Source organism: Xenopus laevis, chromosome 6L (genome assembly GCF_017654675.1).
Source record: "Xenopus laevis strain J_2021 chromosome 6L, Xenopus_laevis_v10.1, whole genome shotgun sequence".
NCBI lineage: Eukaryota > Metazoa > Chordata > Amphibia > Anura > Pipidae > Xenopus > Xenopus laevis.
The window spans coordinates 83394637-83406746 of NC_054381.1; positions in this window are offsets into that span (position 1 = coordinate 83394637).

A 12110-nucleotide genomic window follows, 5' to 3' on the forward strand; every position below is an offset into this window, starting at 1 on the left:
GCTATCATAAAAAATGTCTGAGCAGTTTATTGTGTGCATCATTTTAGCTCAGGACTCCCCTGTTTAACAGAAATGGCAATGCACCATGGGTTGTCTGCATCCTCAGTGTAGAAAAGATGTATATTCCTCTAGCATGTAGCATCAAACAATACATTTCAAGCTGACATGGCTTTTCATCAGGTACACTAAGTGCTTACATAATTTACAACCATGACAGTTAAACATTTTCCATATGTTTAAAAAAGATACAAAGTACATTTCTTGGACAAGTAAATGTAGCATATCCTTAACCCTTAGTTCTCTGAGTGACAAAACATCACAAAAAATTTTGTTAATTTGTGTTGTACAATTGATGCTACAAAAAAGCCAATTTAATCGAGTTTTGCTGCAAGAATTCGACTTTTTCAGAGTATCGAGCGCAGATCACAGCAGATCACGTTGTCAAAAAACAACTTCAGGAACATCTGCCATTGACTACTACATGACCTCAACAGATGAGATGGGTTTTTCAATTTAGATTTTTAGCAACTTTGGGGTGTACTAAATCTCTTAAATATTGACTTTTCCCCCTAAAAACGTTGACCAGAAACAAATCGAAGTTTAATAAACGGGCCCCTTGGTGTGGTGTGATGTGTAGCTCCACCCTAGCTGTTTTGTTGTTAAGTGTGACTTCATCAGGGGGTAGGGCCCCCTTTGCATGGCAAATTATATTGATTTAATCCATTGGCATTATCTGTTACCTTGGAGATGCATTTGTTTGTTCTGACAGGCTTTCAAACATGACATAAATGTCATTCGGACATCCACTATTGCATCTTTGATTTATATAAATCAATGTGAATAATTTTAACATCATTTTAATGGGCATAGTCTCAGTTACATACCGTATCTATTACAATTTATATAAGGACAGTTTATGCCTTAATAATACATAGTAATCTATTTTCAACACCATTCGGAAGCCATTTGATGGCAACAGATGAAAAAGGAGGAGATCCCCTCCAGATTTCTTGTTTTTAACCTGTATGTTTTTTTGAGTAATAAAGTGTCATAATTTCTCTAGGGCATAATATCACTTTTTCAATGCCAAAAAACTTTACTGCCATTTTGTTTGAATTGTTGAAATCTGTGGAAATTCCAATTCTAGTTATATTAATTTCAGTGAAATTAACACTTGACAGGTATGGTATGATATGATGATATGAATAATATAATATAATGAAGTATTCTTTATATTTAATACATGGTACATGAGTCATTGGGTCCCAAACTCTAATTTGGATAGAATAAGATGCAACTCTACCATTTATTTTTGGATGATTACACTAAGCTCCATCATTCATTATATTTTTTTACTCTTGCCTTGTACCAAGCACTGCATATTGTGTAGTCATTGCAAGTGTTCTGTGCTTAGGCACCTTTTCTACCCTAGATGTAGTTTGTTCCCAAAAGTACAGAATTGGACTGCATTTACAATGTTTATCAGTGTCCATCAGCTCTACCAAGGACCAAGGAGTAGGTAAACGATATAGAGCAATATCTGGTTCCTTAGGTGCATCTGCTTTCTTGCAGTGTGAGGCATGGATCCAGGTGGGTTGTCCTTCTAGCTTCACTAAAGTAGCTGTGGTAAGGAGAACTTGGAAGGGGCCGTCAAATCTGGGCTCCAAACAGTGCTTACTCAGAAACTTCTTGACTAGGACCCAATCTCGTTGCTTGAGGCTGTGAGCACCTGTGGCAAGAGAGGGGATCTGGAATAGAAGAAAAGACCTGAGCATGCACTCTTGTTAGTTCACTGGTTAATTGAGATACAAAGTCAGTCAATACATCTGATTGTAATTGTAATTGTTGGGGAAAATAACACCTTAACCTGGGGGCTGACACAAACAGAATCTCGAAGGCGGACAATTTATGGTCCCCCCTTGGTGTGTATCTGACACTGAACAGAGCAATAGGCAGGCTGTCTGGCCACTGCATTCCGGAGTCTTGCGCCATTTTTTTTTAACATTCTTTTCTTTACATGTTATTCATCCTTTCCACCTTTCCACTATTCTGAGAATGATAAGGCGTGTGGTAGTGAAGAGTCACTCCCAAGGCTGTCCAAATTTGTTTGTTAACATTGGCGGTGATCACTCTCTATCACTTCCATAGTGACATACTACTTCTGAGTGTAATTTCTTTGCGTTAGTCTTGGCGGTCATATTGGTCATATTGGTCACTGTGTATGCTTCTGGCCGGAAAACATATCAATGATCACCAGAGCATATTCGAATTTTCCACTCTTTGACATTTGGATGTGGTCGATCTGGATCCTCTGGAAGGGATATAAAGGCTTAGCTAAATGTTTTGATGGAGGTTTTCTTCAACCGTCCTGGGTTACATTTAGCACATATCGCACAGGATGCGCTATAGTTCCTGGTAATAGTGGTTATCCTGGGAGCAAAGTATGTCCTTGATATGAGGTTGTTCATCAAATTTTTGGATATATGTGCTGGTCCATGGGCCCATTGGACTAGGGCCGGATACAAGCTTTTTGGTATACACAATTTCTTATCGTGTGTATATATTCCATTCCGTAACACAGCTCCTTTTCCCAGCCACCATCCTTTTCCTCAGGAGAATCAGGAACCACAGACGTTAGACCTATATTCAGACATTGAACATGGGTCTTTGACATACTTTTATTTTAAATGTTTGTGCCAAACCACAACATGATGATGTTATATTGCAGCCATATAGTTGGATCTATATTTGGGGATTAATCCTGGGTCTTTGGTGTGCTTGTATTTTAAATTTTTGTGCCATTCCACAACGTGATGATGTTACTCAGCATGCCAACATAACGTTTCGGCCATATATTTGGGTCTATATTTGAGCATTGAGCTTGGGTCTTTGGCATCCTTATATTTTACATTTTCACAACAAACTGTGACATGATGCCACTTAGCGTGCCAATGTGGTATTGCAGCCATGAGTGCCGCCATCTTGGGTGGTGCTTCTTGCAATCAGGTGTTACAAATGAAAAGAAACTTTACAGTATAGTACAACATAAAACTTTATCATACATCATGAGCATCTCAATGCAAGAAGTATAGGTCAGTTTGACGTCTGTGGTGGGCAAGTAATTTCCTTTATGAAGGGTAGGTCATGTAAATCTAATTGCATTGCTTTTTATGATGAGGTTAAAAAGAAGCTGGACAGTGGGGTTGCAGTAGATGGATTGAATCTTGCCAAGGCATTTGATACAGTGACCCACAAACAACTGCTTTCTAAACTGAGGTTTAGAACTTAGTGAAGTTGTTTGCACATGGATAGGAATACTGGCTACAGGATTGGTACAGAGGGTGCTTGGTACATTCTCTACTTAGAGTAAGATTCTTAGTAGAGTCCCTCAGTGTTCTGTAGTGGGTCTACTTTTATTTATTTTGTTAATTAATGACTTTAGGGAAAGTTTTTGTAAGTAATGTATGTTTTTGCAGAACTATGAAAAACAACAACAACAACAACAACAACAACGATGCAGCCCAATTAATTCTATCCAGGATTTGACATACTTGCAGCAGGATCTTGACAAACTTGCAATCTGGGCAGCTAAGTAGCAGATGGGATGCAATGTCAATAAATGTAAGGTACCAATGAATGTATTTAACCCATAATGTCTGTTGACAATTATTACATATTGCAGCAGATCAGTAATTAGGCTTAATTTATTGTTTAAGTGATCATGTAACAGCCAGTTATATATCAAAAGATGGTGCATTATTGTATTAACATATTCCAAGAGTATAATGCTAACACACACTACTAAACAATTCCAAAATTAGTTTATTCACATCAAGACTAATTTAAATGTTTTTTGGACTCCCCTTACAACATGTCTAATTCCTTGTAGTCAAAGTAGATTTGTTCTTGTTACGTCAGATAATTGAAGGCTTTTCTTTCTGAATAGTCAAATATCCCACTTACTGTAAATAGCTTTAGCATGCCAGAATTCCCAAGGACTGAAGCTTCAGTCACTCATTTAGGTGCTTCTTATATTACTAATGGACACATTTACTAAGGGTCGAATATCGAGGGTTAATTAACCCTCGATATTCGACCCTCAAAGTAAAATCCTTCGACTTCGAATATTGAAGTCAAAGGATTTACCGCAAATACTTCAATCGAATGATCGAAGGAAAAATCCTTCAATCAAACGATTAAATACTTTGAATCGAATGATTCGAAGGATTTTCCTTCAATCAAAAAAAGCTTAGAAAATTTATGGGGAAGGTCCCCATAGGCTAACATTGTAGCTCGGTAGGTTTAAAGTGGCGAAGTAGGTAGTCAAAGTTTTTTTTAAAGAGACAGTACTTCGACTATCGAATGGTCGAATAGTCAAACGATTTTTAGTTCGAATCGAAGTCAAAGTCGTAGTCGAAGGTCATAGTAGCCTATTCGATGGTCGAAGTACCCAAAAAAAAACTTAGAAATAGAACGTTTTTTTTACTTCGAATCCTTCATACGAGCTTTGTAAATGTGCCCCTAGGTTTTGCTACTCCGGAGACAAATGTAATCCAAAATCTTTTAGGTGCTTTTTACAGTATATCACTAGATGGTGATGCTGTTTCCTTCCACCCATTGTGTGTCTATAGTAAGCATTTTTAATTATTTTTTAACCCTTTAAATGCCACACATCGTAGAATCTACATTTTGTGGCAAAGTAACTTGAAATGCCACACATCGTAGATTCTACGTTCTGCAGCATTTGCAGGTTTGGGAACAAACGAACAGCTTGTAAAGCCACTTGCTCCATTCCTACTTGTTCCCCAGCCCCTAGGCAATGAGCCTAGGCGGGGAACAAGTGGCCCCTGGGACGCGATGGCACAGGGGCCTCACTGCAGCAGCAGGCACATGCAGCTGCCTGCACTTTCTAAACGGAGGAGCGGCTTGTAAAGCCACTCGCTCCATTCTGGCATGTTCCCCCAGGTTCCTCAGCACCTAGACAACAAGCCTAGGCGGGGAACAACGGGCCCCTGGGTCGCAATCGCAAATCTATGCATATTGAGCATCAAACTGTTTATCAGATCCCTGGAGTTCATATTTAGGATTCTTTATACTGGTAATGATACATGCATGATACAATGCTGGAAAGTTGAAGCTTTGAGGCAATTTTCAGGTATTTCATCAAAACCGCTAATTTTGAGAAAACCTTGTGAAGTTTGGAGCAGAAAGACACGGGTGGCCATTTTAGATTCAGTAGAATGTGTACTTTACAAAAATATATGGTTTTGGGGGTAAACCTATTTTTCTGTGTTTTTACCCCACAAAACATGCAGTCAATATGTTGATTTTTCATTATCTGAAGTTAACCACAGGACTGTTTGTATGCACTAACTGCCTCCAAATGCCAGATTCTTTGGTAAACCTATTCACAATGGGCATCAAACTGTTTGGAGGATACCTGACAAATATATTTGGGGGGCTTTTTCTTGATACGTAATGATACATGGGTGATATGATGCTGGAAAGTTGAAGCTTTGAGGCAATTTTCAGATATTTCACCAAAACCGTCAATTTTGGGAAAGGCTTGTGACTCAGTAGTTTGGAGCAGAAAGGCATGGGTACCCATTTTAGATTTGGTAGAATGTGCACTTTCCAAAAATATATGGTTTTGGAGGGTAAACCTATATTTCTGTGTTTTTACCCCACAAAAAACACAGTCAATGTGTTGATTTTTTATTAGCTGAAGGTACTCACAGGACTGTTTGTATGTGCTAACTTCATTTTGGGGCCTCCAAATGCTAGATACTTTGGTAAACCTATTCACAATGGGCATCAAACTGTTTGGAGGATGCCTGACAATTATATTTGGGGGGCTTTTTTTTTGGTAGTTAATGATACATGGGTGATATGATGTTGGAAAGTTGAAGCTTTGAATCAATTTTCAGATATTTCACCAAAATCGACAATTATGGGAAAGGCTTGTGACTCAGTAATTTGGAACAGAAAGGCATGGGTACACATTTTAGATTCAGTAGAATGTGTACTTTCCAAAAATATATGGTTTTGGGGGGTAAACCTATTTTTCTGTGTTTTTACCCCACAAAAATGCAGAAAATGTGTTGATTTTTCAGTAGCAGAAGTAAAGTCCTGGACAATTTGGATGTGCTAACATCATATTGGGGGTCACTAAATGCCAGGTACTTTGGTAAACCTATGCACAATGGGCATAAAACTGTTCAGTGGACCCCTGGCAATCATATTCAGGGCACTTTTTCTTGGTTCCTAGTACAGTGTGGGATATGCAGAGTAGCAAATTAAAACCTTTGAAGTAATGTTTCAGAATTTTGATAAATTTGTATAAAAACCTCTGCTTTCAGACAAGCTTTTATGTTTGGTAGTTTGGAGTAGAGAGACATAGTTACCCATTTAGGAATCAGCAGAATGTGTACTTTTCAAAAATATATGGTTTTCTGGGGTATACCTACTGTTTCAGGATTTTTGGCCTTGGAATCAAAAGTATGCCATTTTCTGCCTTAGTGCTTTCAAAATTCGTAATATAGTGCCGGGAGTTTTTGCTGTACAGAAGTCCTAGATCTCCCTAAAACTATACATATCTGGTATTGCCATGTTCGAGAGACATGGGGCTTTCCAAAACAGTTGGATTTTCATGCGTAAAATGAAATATGTTTTCATATATTGTGAGAAATAGGAATTTCTCACTTTTTTTGTATTTAGAGCTATAAGTCTTCTTGCAGAGGTGGAAATACATGAAAACTCAGGCAGATTTAGGAAGCCCAGTTTCTTCCAGAAAAAAACAATGTATAGTTTTCCTAGGTAAACTATACGTTTCCCCTCAGAAACCCTAAAGTGAAAGAGCACAAATGTTTCAAAAACGGCTGGCATTTCACGTAACCAGAATGTGAAATTCTGCTCGCACTTAAAGGGTTAATCATATATTTTAGAACTGTATATGAGGAAAAAGTAAATGTAAACATTTTAGCATACTTGAGGTGTAAAATACTTCTTTTTAACATTATGGATTCTTGACAAATACAATGCGTATTGTGTGATTTATTGACTTGGTAGGCTTCTTTGTTTACATTTTTATACACAACATAGACCTTTCTATTTATTCATTTTGATTTAGATCTTGTATCAAATGTGAGCTTGGTCTGTATTTCTTTTATGTTTTTTTAATGTGACAGAGTAATGACAAACAATTAGGTTATCTCTTCATTAATGGTCATGCAACCCATTTATCTGTACACCATAGTCAAAACTCATTATTTGGATACTAATTAGTGGTGCTTGCGAAGCAAAGCATCACTACTGTTATCTTGCAAACTTATTTTTATTCTTCTTCCGTATGAAAGTTTGGCGCGTAACTAGTCCCGCACCGTTTGTCCTAGACCCATGAATGAGGTGTCAAATCGTGTGGCTTAATCGGGAATGGGGTGGTATGACTTTTCTAAGGGGTGTGTGGTTAATTGCCCCTTGCGGGGGCAATTAACCACCCCGAAAAGTCCCATAGATTAACATTGAGGCCAACTTTTGACGGATTCTAGCGCAGAGAGGGAATCTTGTAGAAACGTTAAATTTACCACATTTGAAGAGGTTTGCGACCTGTGTCAGATGATATCCCACACGAGGGTATAAGTTTTACCCCCGGGGCAGGAGAGGTCCCCAAATTTGCCCCATTGACTTATAATGGGGAATTTATCGAATAATTAGTTTGTCGCAGACCCATGAATGAGGTGTCAAACCGTTCAGCTTATTCGGGAATGGGGTGTTGTGACTATTCTGTCCTATTTTGGGGACCCAAAAAAGTGAGCGGAGCCGCAAACAACCAATCAGATTTTCCCTATTGACTTCAATGAGAAAATGTAAACAGCTGTAATTCTCACAGTAATAAAGCCAGAGCTCCCAAACTTGGCACTGTGGGTCACTGGGTGACTGCGGCCAAAATTTACAAAAAGTGGGCGGAGTCTACAACAGCCAATCAAATTTCAGCCATTCAATTAAATAGGAAAATTTTAAACTGCTGCCGCTCTTAGACGGTTAATGGCAGCCTCCTCAAAGTTGGCACAGTTGGTCACTGGGGGACTGGGATTAAAATTAAGAAAAGTGGGTGGAGCCAAAACCAACCAATCAGATTTCTTTGATTGGTTTTAATGGGAAAAATTAAGAAGGCTGCCATTCTCTCAGTATTGATGTCAGGGACCTTGAATATCACAAATGTGGTCGCTGGGGGTTTGCACTTCAAGTTTAGAAAAAGTGGGCGGAGCCACCAACAACCAATCGAATTTCATTCATTGATTTTCAATAGAAAAAAATAGAAATGCTGCCATTTTTACACATTAAATGACAGCATTCCCAAACTTTGGTATGTTAGTCACTGAGTGACTGTGGTTCACAATTAGGAAAAAAAGGGGCGGGGCAACAACAGCCAATCAGATTTCAGCCTTTGACCTTAATGAAAAATGATAAACTGCTGCTATTATCACGGTTTAAATGCTAGGTGTACCAAACTTGGCTCAATTACTCACTGGGTGACTGCGGTCAAAATTTAGGAAAAGTGGGTGGAGCCATAAACAGCCAATCCGTTTTCACCTATTGACTTCAATGTAAAATTTTTGATTACCGCCGTTCTCACAGTTTTAAAACCGGAGGCCCCAAACTTGGCACTGACCATGACTAGGTAACTGGGGTTAAAATTCAGAAAAATGGGCGGAGCTTAAGACAGCCAATCAAATTTTACCTAACGCTATTCAATGGGAATATTTAAATTCCTGTCATTCTTACACTGTTAATGTAAGAGTGCTCAAACTTGGTCCATTTGGTGACTGGGTTGCAAATTTTTAAAAGTGGGCGGAGCCAAAAATAGCCAGTTTGTTTGGATTGATTTCAATGGTAAAATTTGGTTGGCTTTAAATTTCACCGGTTTAATCCGGATTCTACCGACTTTGTGTACTCTCTAGGCACCAGGGGCGACTGGGCAAGACACCCAACATATATGGGGGGCCTGAGTTTTGCCACGGCAAGCACCACTCACATTTTCTTCAGGAAATGTACCTCTCTAGTTGCTTCTTATAACTGAGCTTGATGAACAGATGTTGTACTCTTTTTAGCTGCATCTTAGGCCAATCTGTTACTAGATTGTTAGATGCACGTGTTTTATGTTTTAGCATTTGTTTCATTTTAATGTATTATACAATTCATCCAGATTATATTTGCTAATAATATATGCTATTAGAGTATTAAGTACTGTATATGGAAAAAAAATTCTGACATAAATTAAAGTTGCCCTCTTTTAAGAAAATAAGATTCATAAACATATTCCTAATGTGTATTCCTGACACTGAATATGTGATATGTTACAGTAAATCATGGAATTACAGTACTCCAGGGTTATTGCAGAATTATTCTCTTACTTGCCAACAAAGAGTGAAGTCCATACATAAACAGTCTATTTTCCAGTGCAATATAACTGTGTCCAAGAATTCATTATCTGGATTTTTCCCATTATGTTAATATTCTTAGGAAAAAGAATAGAAATAGTTACTCTTCCAGGGGGCAGCGCCTTTCACTAGATTATTAGGCAAAAGTGTATATCTTTAACAGCTGTCACAGGGAGAACATGATAGATGAATACCCTTCAGGTTCTGTACTAGGGATACAATATGTTTGAAAAATAGTAGTAATCATAATCATTAAATTTTGTACATATTCAGCAGTGCTAAATCTTTGGCAGCACTAACTACCAATGTAACAGTGTGGGAACACATTTGTCTAAATGGGTTTATTGGGAACCAGTAACTAACTTGGGATACTCTCCTGTTCAAAATACAACCACACAGGACCATGCCACCAATGTGTGTCAGACTTTTTCAGAGGGTTATTTCTGTGGTTCCAGCCTTAGACATTGCAGAAAGGACACTTGGCCATTTGTTTATTTCAAATACTATATTTTAAAATCATGCCATCCTTATCTGAAACTGAATATAGTCATGATCAGATGACCTAGTACCCACCCAGGGGTATATGTATTAAACGTATACCCTTAATTATGGTTCTAATTTGTCCTTGGCCAACTGGTAGTTGGACAAAAAAAACATATGAAGTCTGTTCAACTTGCTTTAGAAGGGAATAATAGTCCTTCCTGAAAAAGAGGGCAATTGTACCATTCCCTGGATCAGTGCTGTACTAGAGTTAATCCTCATCTTGATCATTATTATTCATTATCTTCTGAAAATGACTCAGACCAAATCCGCACAGATTTTTCCCCTTATTTATTAATACAATTTACTGTGCGGAAAAAAAACCCGATAAAATCGTGAAGAAAATGAATCATACAAATATTTTGGATTTTCCACACGAAAACACAGATTTATTCAGATTTTTGCCCGAAAACCACAAAATCTTCAGATGATTGCACAAAACCCAGCGCAGATCAAGATATTTTTGAAACTTCTCCCATTGACTTACATGCAACCTTGCAGTTCTTAAGTGCCGGATTTTCATATTCTGACTCTTTCCATCCTCGGGGTATAATAAATCCTGAAAAATTTGTGGGTTTTTTTCCCACTAAAAATTCAGATTTTATAGTAAAAATACACACATTTTTTGGGTTTTTGACATTTGGAGTTTAACAAATAACTCCCCTAGTCAATATCATTGTAAGTTTTATTGGATAGGGTATGTACATTTATTTTTATTTATTCACAATGTGTTTGACCCCAGTTTGTACAATTGTGGCATTGTAAAAAATATATACAGTAGCATTGTCAAAATAAAGATATACTTATGCAATCAAATCCCTTATTTCTATTTTTAACACAGAACATATTAATTTGTAATAGCTTTTAACAGATGGTTGAGAAGAAATATGTCTACCTAGGTTTTCCTGTTACTTACTGTTCATTTCTGATATATATTTGTATACCAGCTGGTTATACTTTCAACATTTGTTTGATCGAACGATTAAGTCCTTCGAATCAAACAATTTTAATCCATCAATCGAACGATTTTCCTTCGATCAGAAATTTGTTAGAAAGCCTATGGGGACCTTCCCTTGCTCGGTAGGTTTTAGGTGGCCAAGTAGGGGGTCAAAGTTTTTTTTAAGAGACAGTACTTCGACTATCGAATGGTCGAATAGTCGAACGATTTTTAGTTCGACTCATTCCATTCAAAGTCGAAGTCGTAGTCGAAGGTTGAAGTAGCCAATTCGATGGTTGAAGTAGCCAAGAAAACATTATAAATTTGAAGTATTTTTTATTCTATTCCTTCACTCGAGCTAAGTAAATGTGCCCCTTAAAGTTTAAATATCATGGTCAAATTTAAATATATTAAAAAAAAATTGCACTGTTTAATTTTTTTTAAACAAGGTGGGCTGAAGCTATGGCTGGTGTAGACTATCACCCGCTCCCTTCCATCTTGGACCAGTGCCAACACAGCTTCCAGTTCATGTAGGCTGGCTTCCATTTATACCCGGCAAAATAGATTGTAATCTACATGTGCCAACACTGGGGTTGTTGACAAACAAGCTTTCAGTCTCTCAAACAGGGCTGGAACTAGGCAGAAGAGGCACCTGCCAAGGGCACAACACTGTGGGGGCACTGGGAACTGCCTCATCTGTCCATCCCTCTCCTGTCCGTCCGTCCATCTCTCCCTCCCCTGTCTGACCCTCCCTCCCCTGTCTGTCCTGCCATTGAGCCATTGGATCCCATCTTTCTTCCAGACCAAGATGATGGGGCAGCCCAGGGGCTCTGATTCTCCTGGATCAACTCCCCATTAAGAATCTCACAAAGTAGCCCCTTGACCTCCTGGTATAGGACCGATGGGAGTTTTCAATATTGCTCTCTGATTATTCCCATCTCAGTTTGGTGCTAAACCCATAGTCATCATCACTATGTGCATACACTCCCCAGTGTTGCAGTAACACAGCATAAGGCATGTCATTGAAAGTCTGATAAATCCAGGTGGGTCAAATAAAGTTGCTGCAAAATCCAACATTAGGGTAGAATTACACAAGCGCTTTTCATCAGATTTCGTGGATCAGATTTTATCTGCTCCTCCATGCAACACCACACAACACCGTGCTGCACCACACAACACCACAAGTTTTTCTA